Here is a 13227-nt window from a genome sequence, read left to right as displayed (position 1 = left end):
CCAATCCGATTGCTAGACCAGCCCGACAGCGCTTAACTTCGGTGATCTGACGGGAAAACTGGGTTACCATTGCAGTATGCCCGTTGGCTACTTGTCAGAATATACGAAAGTAAAATACCATCTATTTTTATCGAAGTTCAACGTTATACATTAATTATATTTTGTAGTCTGGTACCGTATGTTTCACATACTTTTCCACTATTGTAGTTCTACTATGATCGTATTCCATCTGGGAGCAATAATCGTCCGTATTAGCGTATGTGCTACAATCCTTCTTTCCACAACTGCCGAAGCTTCTCGAGATAAATACCGTAAATTCCTTTCCGGCCATATAATTTTGGTTTGTTCGGCCTATAATTGCCAGTTTGTGCCGCATGTATGCTGATGTAGTGGCACGTTTCCGTACGCCCGCAAGTCTTGGGCACAGGTGGACACAGACGACTTTTCTCAGTTTCTCGTTTGTCAGGGTTTTGTCACAATGGGGTGCCGCTGTGAGCTTAGAGTTGATAATAGATTTGCACTGGTAAAGTTTCTCCAGATGATACTGCACCTCAGAAATGGACACTCCACTTCGACAGGACTTATCTTTTTTGAGTCGGTGAAGAGCTCGCATAATTTGGAATTGGGTAATGGTTGTAGGCCTTTGCTGAACTTCTGGACGTCACTGTACTCAACATAGTATCGTCTGATGTAGTGATAAACTGAAGGAATCATTACTATGTACACAAGGGGCCGTCTGGTTACCAACTGGTTCTTAAGTTTACGATAAACGTCGAATTTAGTGTGTTAACATACTTGCGCTGTTTATCACAAGAGTCTTACATCGCTAGCTCATGTTTGTAGGAGAGAGACGACCCTTCACTACAGGCAGCGCGAAAATGTCAAACTTCATTCGGAATACGTTGATCCTCATTAGAAACCAACGCGGGCCTCACTGTATACTTTGATCTAACAACGGGACGATCTGAGCAATTTGTCTTAACATTCTGTAAGATGTTCAAGTCCCTATCGGAGTGAATTGTTAATGTGGCATTCAGTTCACTTAGAAAGTCCCTGCAAACGCGCAGTTAAAGAAACTTGTAAATCGAAAGCAAGGATTTCGAAAAACAGCAGTGAATGCGTAATGAGGCTGCGTAAGAAACTTGGAAATCGAAAGTACCGATTTCGAAAAAAAAAACAGTGAATCCGGAACGAGGTTGCGTTCTCTTTGCAACGGTTTACAACACACCTAGCATCTTTTCGACTGATCCAAGCTTTTAATTAGGAGTTCTCGAGGGCCGTTTTCTCCAACGGATATCTTCATCTTCGGTAAATTTACCCACAACAACAGATGCGGACGTAAGTCGTCGACCATGGAGATGATATATACAAACACCAAAAACATTTTGCGTCACCGCGGCTCCTAGACCTCCCGAAGATAGGCGCTGACTGTGGATATTGTATCACAGACACAGTCCCTGTGACTGTTCAGAGATGGCACTAAACCCGCCCAAAGATGTAAACAACCATGCATGAGCAGCACCTATTAGACGGAGGGGGTCCGACAGCAGATCAGTTCCACTCATTATAACACGGTTCGTGCTGTCGGTAGTTTAACCATACTTAGACCGTCAATACCGCGGTTCGATGGCGTCCACATTGTTACTTTGTGCCAGGAACGACTCTCAACGATGGAAGTGTCAAGGCATCTCGGAGTGAACCAAAGCATGTTGTTCGGATATGGAGGAGATACAGAGAGACAGGAACTTTCGTTGACATGCCTCGCTCAGGGGACCCAAGGGCTACTACTGCAGTGTGTAACTGCTACCTACGGATTATCGCTCGGAAGAACCCTGACAGCAACGCCACCATGTTGAATAATGATTTTCGTGCAGCCACAGGACGTCGTGTTACGATTAAAACTGTGCGCAATAGGCTGCACGATGCGCAACCACGACACCATGCAGCACAGTACAGATGGGCCCAACAACATGCCGAATGGACAGCTGAGGATTGGCATATGTCTTCAGTCAGACAATCGTCGGAGACGTATTTGGAGGCAACACGGTCAGGATAACGACATCGCTCGACTAGAGTGTCCAGCATACTCTCCAGACATGAAGCCTATCCAACATGCCGGGATGGATTGAAAAGGGCTGTTTATGGACGACGTTACCCACCAACCACTCTGAGGGATCCACTCCGAATCTCCGCCGAGGAGTGGGACAATCTGGAACAACAGTACCTTGATGAAGTTGTGGTCAGTATGCCATGACGAATACAGGCAAGTATCAATGCAAGAAGACGTTCTACTCGGTATTAAAGGTACCAGTGTGTACAGCAATCTGTACCACCACCTCTGAAGGTCTCGCTGTATAGTGGTACAACGTGGAATGTGTGGTTTTCATGAGCAAGGGCGGAAATGATGTTTATGTTGATCTCTATTCCAATTTCCTGTACTGATTCCGGAACTCTCGCAATCGACATGATGCAAAACTTTTTTTATGTGTGCAGAAGAAATGAAATCTGAAAAATAACAAAAATGGTTCTAGAAATTCATATGAGCGGTGGCAGAAATGGTCCGAGAGATGCTGATGGGAAAGATAGTGCTTTCATTCAACATAATACCTCTCAACAAAAGGGCCACATTCCCGAGGTGAGTCTGACCAGATACCTTGAAGCAATACTTCACTGTGGTGGTAAGTTGTTACGGGACCAAACTGCTAAGATCATCGGTCCCTAGGCTTACGCACTACTTACTCTAACTTGTACTAACTTACGCTAAGGACAACACACGCACCCGTGCCCGACGGATAACTCGACAGGGGGAGCCGTGCGAACCGTATGAATGTGCCCCAGACCGCACGGCTATCTCGTGCGGCAACGCTTCATGTTCTACACTTATGTGACTCCGGTTAACGCCCTAGTTCTAGAATGGTATTAAGTGTCAAACACTCTGCTTTTCATTGTGACTCAGAATTTTGGCCTTGCTGGGAAGTGGCTGGTTGATAAACGATAGGTATTCATTGATAATATACGTTCCTTAACGAAGCGCTAGTACCTTACATCAAAAGCAATTAATGTATAGATACTTATACAACTGTTCATAGGATCTGAAGTGGAAGCATGAAGATGAATAGGTGGCAGTGATAATAATAACAGTTGACTGGGAGCACTGAAATACGTGTACTGACTAACAACTTCGTTACAATAAAATTTTTGCTTGCTTTAATTAATGTTAATTTTTTAATTATAACTCGAGAAAGTCTGCTAAAATGTGAGTCAAAGAATACATGGGGATAAAGAATAGAGATAGGAGGGTCACGAATAATATAAAGGCTATTCGGAAAGTAAGGAACGATAGTTTGCGAAATGGAAACCACAGTGAAAATCAAAACTGTTATATTTGCAACGGTTAGCAACACCTCCCAGCTACGTCGCTACACAGTCGCGGCTCAGATTAGGCATCTGTCGTAGTGTTGTACCAACTTTTCAATTCCCTCGTTATAGAAGACAGCCGCCAGTGCTTTTCGACAATTTTGTACTCTGGACTGCAGCTCGCTATGTGTGTCAGAATATTGTCTTCATAGCCAGCGGTTCGTTTGAGAAGAGATGAACCTCAGATGTATCCAATTAGGGGCTGTATTGTGAGTGATTAAACTCTTCCCATCGAAATCGCTGCGGGAGGATCTTCTTTGCCCCTGCAGAGTGCGGCTGACAATTGTCGTGTAGAAGGAACGGTATGACAGTTACGTTATGTGGATTGCATAGCTTCAGGCGAAATCTTTCGCCAGGCCCTCATACTTTGCGGCAGACGCTAATTTGTAGCCATCTTTACGTTCTGAGTGTGAGCTCTGAATTGAAAAGAGCGACATGAGGGACATGATGCGATCGATGGGCGTACTAGACACAGTGACCAACGCGTCTATGCAAAGCTTCATCAGATTTTCACTGTGTTTTTTTCTTTATTCGACCGATCGTTCCTTACTTTCCGAATAACTCTCGTATTTGAAAAAGCCAAGCGAGTATAGTATAAGTGCAAGGTGAAGCATGTGTTTGATGGGTGTACGGAAGGGCTGAAGTTTGTCTGAACTATGTTTTAAGGTAAATGATAAAGAAATAAAGCAAAGACGCGTGGAAAACGTCATCAGATGAATGAATATTGCAAAAGGAATGCATAACAGTGCTTAAGTTCATGTCGCACTTCCGGTTGACTGACAGTTAGGCTTATGTTAACTGGGAAAGGTCACGAATCATGACGGATAAATTCAGAAGTCTCGATAAACGAGTACAGTCAATTTAGAGGAATGGCCCAACTAAGTAGCATTATTGAAACGCTATAAAAGCACGAAAATAATGAAGAGCGGTTAAAGATAGAAGAGTGATACACTTAGCATAAGAGTTCCTACAGTCATATTTAAGTCGAAGAATTGAAAGGATGTTCCAAATGGACACGAAGTCACCAAAACAAAGCCAATTTTTTGTAGCGCAGGTACTATACTAGGCTTAAAAATCTCGGATCACAGCACTGCTTCGCATGTTACACGGATACTGGGAAAAAGGTGTACGCAGGAGCTAGACGCACTTGTCACATTCCAGGAAAACTGAAAACGTAAATGAACAGTCGCCGGAATAAAGGCTTACTGCGAAAACTGCGTAATTTGGGTTCTCGGTAGCGACGTTATTCGGGTGATACGTTTGTTTATCGAGCCCATACTCAGTTAACATGAAACAAGAAGGAATCGTAGGGGGAAAGAATTTTAAGACCGAAAAAGGATTACAACATCTAAAACTTGTTACGTACACTGTTGTGTGTGATATGCCGTATACGTACAGAGGAAAACCAAGGCGGAAGACTGGTGACGACCGATTAAAACATCTGCTGCTTGCTGACTTAAATGAACAATAATCCTACCGAATTCGACATAAATAACATTCCTACAGCTCAGCATAAACGTCAGGCTGCAACGTGTTGGTGAAGGAGTCATTGAAATCCCCACAAATATAGCAGGAAATGGGAAAATTTGGCGGAGCGAACTAAATTACTCACTTAAGAGAGTTTGTGGAACCGCTGAACTGAATCCTCAAATAACGTATCAGCTGTCCTACAGGTGGTATCTACTCTGTATACCAAAGTCAGGCAGTACTAGAAAATTCCAAGTTTCTCTATGCCGCTGTATGTTTAATCCTGACCTGAAAATAGCTGACAGATTATGATTTTTGGTAGAATGTAGGAAACAAAAAGGAGTTTGTCAGGTGAACTGAAAGAATAAGAGGTAATTGAACTTATATGCACATGTATCAAGGACGAATCCTTCCAAACAAATCAAACAGCCTTTGAGAAACTCGGCAAATGGAAAGCTCGAGGCAATGTAACTAGCAGAAGGGGATACACGTTTACGACTAAGCATAACAACATACGACAGCCAGTTCTGAATATTTATGCTGATTATTCTTGGAGAGATAAAGAACTGGATGGGCAGGCAAAGCGTTATAAATGAAAAAAAACAACTGAATATTCCGTCGAAGCAAGAATCTTAAACACCGTTGCTCCATAGTTATCTGGATGATATAAAGCAAACATATATATATATATATATATATATATATATATATATATATATATATATATATATATATATAAAGTTAATACTACATCTGGAAATGGAAATCAACTTATTTTGTCAGATTTCTTTATGTTGTTGGAATATTGCCATCGATTGGCTAACTTTAGGAGCTACATCCGTTCAGCGTCTATGGGATGACTGGAACTGAAGTTCCAGTCAAAATGTTATACAAGAAGAACCACTATCGCGAATGACGCCCAATTTGGACACAATTTCATTGAAGAAAGTGTGAGCGTAATTTTTTTAGGGGGGGAGGGGGTGGAGGGCGGGGATGTCTCAGTCTTCTGAGTGGATTGATGCGGCCCTCCACGATTCCTCTCCTGTGCTACCCTCCTCAAGCACTTGCAACCTGCGTCATCAATTGTTTCAGTTACTTGCTGGATGTACTCCAATCTCTGTCATCCTCTACAGTTTTTACCCTGTAGACTTCCTTCTAGTACCATGGAAGTCATTCCCTCATGTCTTAACAGATATCCTATCATTGTGTCCTTCTCCTTATCAGTGTTTTCGCATATCTCTTTCCTCTCCGATTCTGCGCAGAACGTCCTCATTCCTTACCTTCAGTCCACCTAATTTTCAGCATTCGTCTGTAGCACCACATCTCAAATGCTTGAACTCTTCTGTTCTGGTTTTCCCACAGTCTCTGTTTCATTACCATACTATGCTGTACTCCAGACGTACGTTCTCAGAAATTTCTTTCACAAATTAAGACCTATGTTTCATACTAGTAGACTACCTTTGGCCAGTAATGCCCTTTTGTGCATTGCTAGTCTGCTTTTGATTTCCTCCTTGATCCGTCCGCCATTAGTTATTTTACTGCCTAGGTGGTTGAATTCCTTAACTTCATCTACTTCCTGATCATCAACCCTGATGTTAAGTTTCTCGCTGTTCTCATTGCTGCTGCTTCTCATTACTTTCGCCTTCCTTCCATTTACTCTCAGTCTACATTCTGTACTCATTAGATTGTTCATTCCGTTCAGCAGACCATGTAATTCTTCTTCATTTTCTCTCAGGATAGCAATGTCATCAGCGAATCGTATCATTGCTAACATTTCACCTTGAATTTTAATTCCACCCCTGAACCTTTCTTTTATTTCCATCACTGATACTTCGATGTACAGATTGAATAATATGTGGGAAAGACTATGTCCCTGTCTTACACCCTTTTTAATCCGAGCACTTCGTTCTTTGTCGTCCACTCTTATTATTCCCTCTTGGCTCTTGTACATATTGTATGTTACCCGTCGCTCCCTATATCTTACCCCTACTTTTCTCTGAATTTCGAACATCTTGCACCATTTTACATTGTAGATGGCTTTTTTCAGGTCGACAAATCCTCTGAACTTGTCTTGATTTTTCCTTAGTCTTGCTTCCATTATCAACCGCAACGTCAGAATTGCCACCCTCGTGCTTTTACCTTTTCTAAAGCCAAACTGGTCGTCATCTAGGACATCGTCAATTTTATTTTCCATTCTTCTGTATATTATTCTTGTTAGCAGCTTTGGATGCAGGAGCTGTTAAGCTGATTGTGCGATAATTCTCACACTTGTCAGCCCTTGCAATTTTCGGAATTGTGTGGCTGATATTTTTCCGAAATTCGGATGGTATGTTGCCAGACTCAAACATGCATGAACAGTCGTTTTGTTGCCACTTACCCCAATGATTTTAGAAATTCTGAGGGAATTTTATCTATCCCTTCTGCCTTATTTGATCTTAAGTCCTCTTAAGCTCTTTTAAATTCTAACACTCGATCCCCCTATCTCTTCTAAATCGACTCATGTTTCTTCTTCTATCACATCAGAGAAACGTTCCCCCTCATGGAGGCTTTCAACGTGTTCTTTCCACGTATCCGCTCTCTCCTTTGCGTTTAACAGTGGAGTTCCCGTTGCACTGTTAATGGTGCCTCCCTTGCTTTTAATGTCACCGAAGATAGTATTGACTTTCTTGTATGCTGAGTGTGTCCTTCCGACAATCATTTCCTGTTCGATTGCTTCCCATTTATCATTCAACCAATTCGCCTTTGCTTCGCCGCACTTCCTATTACTTCATTCCTCAGCGACTTTTATTTCTATATTCCTGAGTTTCCGGGAACATTTTTGTACATCTACCTATCATCGACCAAATTAAGTATTTCTTCTATTACCACTGGTTTCTTCGCAGTTACCTTCTTTGTACTTATGATTTTATTTCCGACTTTTGTGATGGCCCTTTTTAGAGATGTCCATTCCTCTTCAACTGCGCTGCGTATTGAGCAATTCCTTACTGCTGTATCTATAGCCTTTAAGTGTATCTCGTCATTCCTTAGTACTTCTGTATCTCACTTCTTTTAGTATTGATTCTTTCTGGGTAATTCCTTAAACGTCAGTCTTGTCTTCATCATAAAAAAATGGATGTTTTTCCCCTAGATGGCGCTGTGAGCATCATAAAGTGAATGCGTTCGGCTACAAGAACTGACGAATCGCAATATGATGGCTGTGGTGTGATCTGCAAGATAAACCAATCATCCTATGCAACGTGCAAGACCGTAAAAATCTGACATTCAACAGCTGGGTAAGCCCATCCACCACGGCAAGCCCACACCACATAAGTTGGGAAATGTCGGGTTCTGAGGCCGCAAAACCGCCTGAAAACTAACAAACGCATCAGGGTTTTGACTGTTCTGTGGCCAAAAAACGCATAAAAGGTAGCATTGAAATCAGTTTTCAATTTTCAGGATGTCAAAAACGACATAAAGCAACAATGAAATCGGTTTTTATTTATCGTGATTTTGGCATAATTATATTTAGTATGCGCTCCACCATTTGTTGCAACACTTTAAGATAGGGGAACAGCATGTTCCACAACAAATCAGTGCCTCAGAGGTTATGTTCAAAATACGCCGCTCAGTGTGTGCCTTCAATTCAGCTACGTTTGTAATCGAAGCACCGAATACAGCATCTTTCAGATAACTCAACAGTCAGAAGTCAGAGTGACTAAGATCAGGAGATTTGTGGGGACAAGCTGCTTGGTTATGTTGGCTGATAAGTTTAGCATTTCCAAAATAAGTCTGCAGCAGCCGCTTTACTGTCTGTGCAATGCGCGGAGGAGTGTCATCTTGCATGACACTGACCCTATCCTCACATCTACACTGTTGAAGGGTTGCGCCGAAGACTCTCATAGCATAACAGGATTCGCAGGACCCATCTCCTTAAAAATATATGGCTCTAAGATAAACGATGCCGTCAAGCCGCAGCAATCAGTTACCTTTGCTGAATAAAGCGATCGCAGGTGACGTGCAAGGAGGTTTTCCATTCCCCTTACTGTATTCTGCAGTTCTGTCTATTGACATGTCCCTTGAGATGGAACGAGCTTCGTCTTTCCATACGGTGTTCCATGGACAATCATTGTCCACTTCATCGCGAGCAAGAAATTCTAGAGCAAATAAATACTTGTTCAAATGGCTCTGAGCACTATGGGACTTAACATCTGAGGTCATCAGTCCCACAGTGGCCGGCAGCAAATATTTGTCTTACTGGCAGGTCAGTATAAAGTAACTCTTGAACATGGGTAATTTTGTATGGATAGCAATGCACAATGTTTCGTGTAATTATATGCCACTTGTTCACAGGCACGTTCGAAGTTCATGTAAATCACAGTGCACTGTACGTTTGCACACCATTGCTCGACCCCTCCTGTAGTGTTGTGGCCACATCTCCTACTGAGGTCGCATCAGTTGTTTTCCTCTTTATAACCACATTGCTCTTAAAATAACACATCTTCCGAATTTCGTTATCATTTTCACCAGACCCTCGGCAGACGTCGGACCAACACCTTTTTCGATATCCTTGAGGCACGCAGTCACCATTCGTGTGAAGGAACTTTATCAGCAGCGCGTGATTTGGCAGTCAGACATCATGCCGAGCGTCTCAGATGCAAACTGAAGAACAGATCTATACCCTGCGTCTTTCATTTTGCATATTCTGACACTTACAGTGCCATCTAGTGTAAATCCTTCATTAAAGTTTTTGTGTCCGTAACATTCTTCCCTTCACCGATAATATTTCATTCAAATTTGACGTCACTCGGAGCAGCGATTCGTTTTTCACAGGGTTTTGAACTTGGACTTTAATATACACCGATGCGCCAAAAAAATTGGTATGGGCATACGCATTTAAATGCAGAGATATGTAAGCAGGTGGAATACGGAGCTGCGGTCGGCAAGTACCTAGCTCAGATGTTAGATCGGTTACAGCTGCTACAAATGCAGATTATCGAGATTTACGTGAGTTGAACGTGGCGTTATAGTCGGCGCATGAGCGCTGGGACACAACATCTGCGTGTTAGCGATAAAGTGGGGATTTTCCCGTACCACAATTTCACTAGTGCACCGTGAATATAAAAAATCCGGTAAAACATCAAATCTCCGACACTGCTGTGGCCGGAAAAAGATCCTGCAAGAACGGGACCAACGATGAGTGAAGAGAATCGTTCAACGTGACGGAAGTGCAACCCTTCCGCAGATTGCTGTAGATTTCAATGCTTGTCGATCAAAACGCGTCAGCGTGCGAAATATTCAACAAAACATCATCGATATGGGATTTCGGAGGCGGAGGTCCACTCTTGTACGCTTGATACAAGGCTTTACGCTCGCCTGGGCCCTGGTCTACACTGACATTGGGCTATAGATGACTAGAAAAATGTTGCCTGGTCGCACGAGTCTCGTTTCAAATTGTATCGAGCGGATTGACGTGTTCGGGCGTGGAGACAATCTAATGAATCCATGGACCCTGCATGTCAGCAGGGGACTGTTCAAGCAGGTGGAGGCTCAGTGACGTTGTGGGGTGTGTGCAGTTGATGTGGGACCCCTGATATGTCTATATACGACTCTGAAATGTGGCACGTACTTAAGGATCTTGTCTGATCACATGCATCTATTCGTGTCAATTGTGCATTACGGCGGACCTGGGCAATTCCAGCAGGACAATCAGACACCCCACACATCCAGAATTGCTACAGAGTGGTTACACGAACAACCTTCTCAGTGTAAACATTTCCAATAGCTAAACTCCCTTGACATGAGCATTCGTGAGCATATCTAGGATGGGAATGAGATTTTTATGCGCTCATATCAAACTTACTGGCAGATTAAAACTGTATGCCGGACCGAGACTCGAAATCGGGACCTTTCGCGGGCAAGTACTCTACAAACTGAGCTACCCAGGCAAGACTCACGACCCATTCTCACAGCTTCAATTCTGCCAGTACCTCGTCTCCTACCATCCAAACTTCACAGAAGCTCTTCTGAGAACCTTGCAGAACTAGCACTCCTGGAAGAAAGGATATTGGTAGAGCACTTGCCCGCGAAAGGCAAAGGTCCCGAGTTCGTGTCTCGGTCCGGCACACAGTTTTAATCTGCCAGGAAGTTTCATATCAGCCCACTCTCCGCTGCAGAGTGAAACTCTCATTCTGGAAACATCCCCCAGGCTGTGGCTAAGCCATGTCTCCGCAATATCCTTTCTTCCAGGAGTGCTAGTTCTGCAAGGTTCGCAGAAGAGCTTCTGTACTGGCAGAACTGAAGCTGTGAGGACTGGTCGTGAGACGTGCCTGGGTAGCTCAGTCGGTAGAGCACTTGCCTTCGAAAGGCAAAGGTCCCGAGTTCGAGTCTCGGTCCGGCACACAAGTTTAATCTGCGAGGAAGTTTCATATCTGGGATGCCTTGTAACATGCTGTTCGGAAGAGATCTCCGCCCCCTCATACTCTTACGGATTTATAGACAGCCCTGAACGATTCATAGAGTCAGTTCCCTCGAGCACAACTTCAGACAACAGTCGAGTCCATGCCACGTCGTGTCGCGGCACTTCGGCGTGCTCTTGAGAGGACCCTACACGATACTTGGCAGGTGTACCAGTTCCTTTGGCGCTTCAGTGTAGTCACTCTGTACTTGAAACCTGTCATGGCTTTTCATTTAAGTAAACATTCCACTTTATACTTGTAGTGTAACGGTAAATTTCTTCTGTACAAAATGGTCTTCCTACTTCATGAGACATAACGGTGTGTAGACTGTCTTCGAATGCCTCCACTTTAAATAGCACTTCCACTCTGGCAATTTCGTTACGCAAATTCCTGCAGCCAAGCCACATCCCTTACAATTTCTCAAATTCGCACAGCCCAAAGGCCTGTGAGCACCACCTGCAGGTAACCTGCCACTAGCTACAAGAGCTTCACAGGAAGCACCAACTCACAGGAAGTAGCTCTTTCCGAAGAAGTGACACGCCAACCGAGAACAGATACGTATTTATGTATGTATGAGTTTGCATATGCATGCCTTCACGTGGGAAACTGAGGTAAAAAGAAAAATAAACAGGCAGACACCTGCCACAGGCATGGTGCTGCAGGGGATGCAAAGGAAGCGGCCGCTTTAATCTCTCGGTGGCAGCACACCAGCGCCGCCTGGATTCACGCATACAAAGGAGACGCCGGCACACTGCCGTGCCGCCAGCATCGGCTTATACGGGTAATGCGACCACATGTCGTCGCTGCTCAGCTCTGCCCTCGGCGGCAAACGGAATTTTAACGACCGAGTCTGACAGCTAGGCTGCCCCTGTCATTTTCACTGGCACTCACCTTCCTTCAGAGTCATTTGCGAATGTGACCGCAGATCGTTGAGAGCGCTTAAACGAGCTTCTCGGTGCGGCAGGATTGAAGTCAATAGCCACTCGTAATGGCTTCACCTGGTTACCGCTGTAGGTAACCGAGGTAGTGCTTTTTACTCCCAACATAATTCACACCAGTCGTTTGCGGGATGAGTCCACCGCTACCGCAGCGGGCGCAGAGTCACGAATGCACGAGCAGTTCGTGCTTTGCTAGCGATCGCAGCGATGCTTCCCAACTGCCAAAAAGGTACGATAATTGGATCCTGATCCGAGGCACTGCTAGAGATTGTCTCAGGACCCCTATTTCACAACCTCTTTGCGACATAGCTCACTTTGAAGACACTGAAAGCGAAATAATAGCAAACTGTATAGATTTTGAATGAAAAGATTCCTCTTTTTACTTTTTTTTACATTTATTAGACGCTATGCAGTTACCGAACTCCAGGATATACTTTTCTTGATACTATGTGATAGGAATATGAACTGGTTAGTGAAAGGGCAGCATACAACTGACCATGCAGAAACCCTGTGATCGTAAATCAGTTCTAACGTATTTGAGTGTCTGGGCCTTGTTTATTACTGTTGCAAACGAAACTTTGAGGGGAAACTGAAGTTAGTTACAGTGAAAGAGTAAATCGGTTGGGATCTTTGCTACATGAGATTTAAAATAGACCTCGCCAGCTGCTGGATTTGTGAGGTTGGTAGTGTCAATGACATCACTTCGAACGGCTTTAAGCTGCCAAGAGGAAGCATTACACAGATTCCGACGATTCAGATTTACTAAAAGACAGATTTTCCGTTACAGTCTACTGCAAGGAAGGAAACAAAACTGCATATTGTTGTGTGTACTGTTATGCTTTCAAATTATAAGTAAGGAGAAACAATATGTATGGGAAAACAACTTGTCTAGTGGTTTACATGCCCTTTCAAAAAAGGAAACAGATGGAAAAAAGTAAGTAAGTTGCTTATTATTTCAAGAGTGATCGTCA

General features: G+C 43.6%; 1 non-coding gene across 1 annotated transcript; it reads left to right on the top strand.

Moving 5' to 3' along the window:
• Window positions 1–11187: 11187 nt before the first annotated feature.
• On the top strand, window positions 11188–11262 carry Trnas-cga (transfer RNA serine (anticodon CGA)). Its single transcript has one exon. It is a non-coding gene; the product is annotated as a tRNA-Ser (tRNA).
• Window positions 11263–13227: the final 1965 nt, after the last annotated feature.

The sequence above is a fragment of the Schistocerca serialis genome, chromosome 1, assembly GCF_023864345.2.
Source record: "Schistocerca serialis cubense isolate TAMUIC-IGC-003099 chromosome 1, iqSchSeri2.2, whole genome shotgun sequence".
Taxonomy (NCBI): Eukaryota; Metazoa; Arthropoda; class Insecta; order Orthoptera; family Acrididae; genus Schistocerca; species Schistocerca serialis.
The sequence above is the reverse complement of the archived record's forward strand: the minus strand, read 5'-3'. Positions and strand labels throughout refer to the sequence as shown.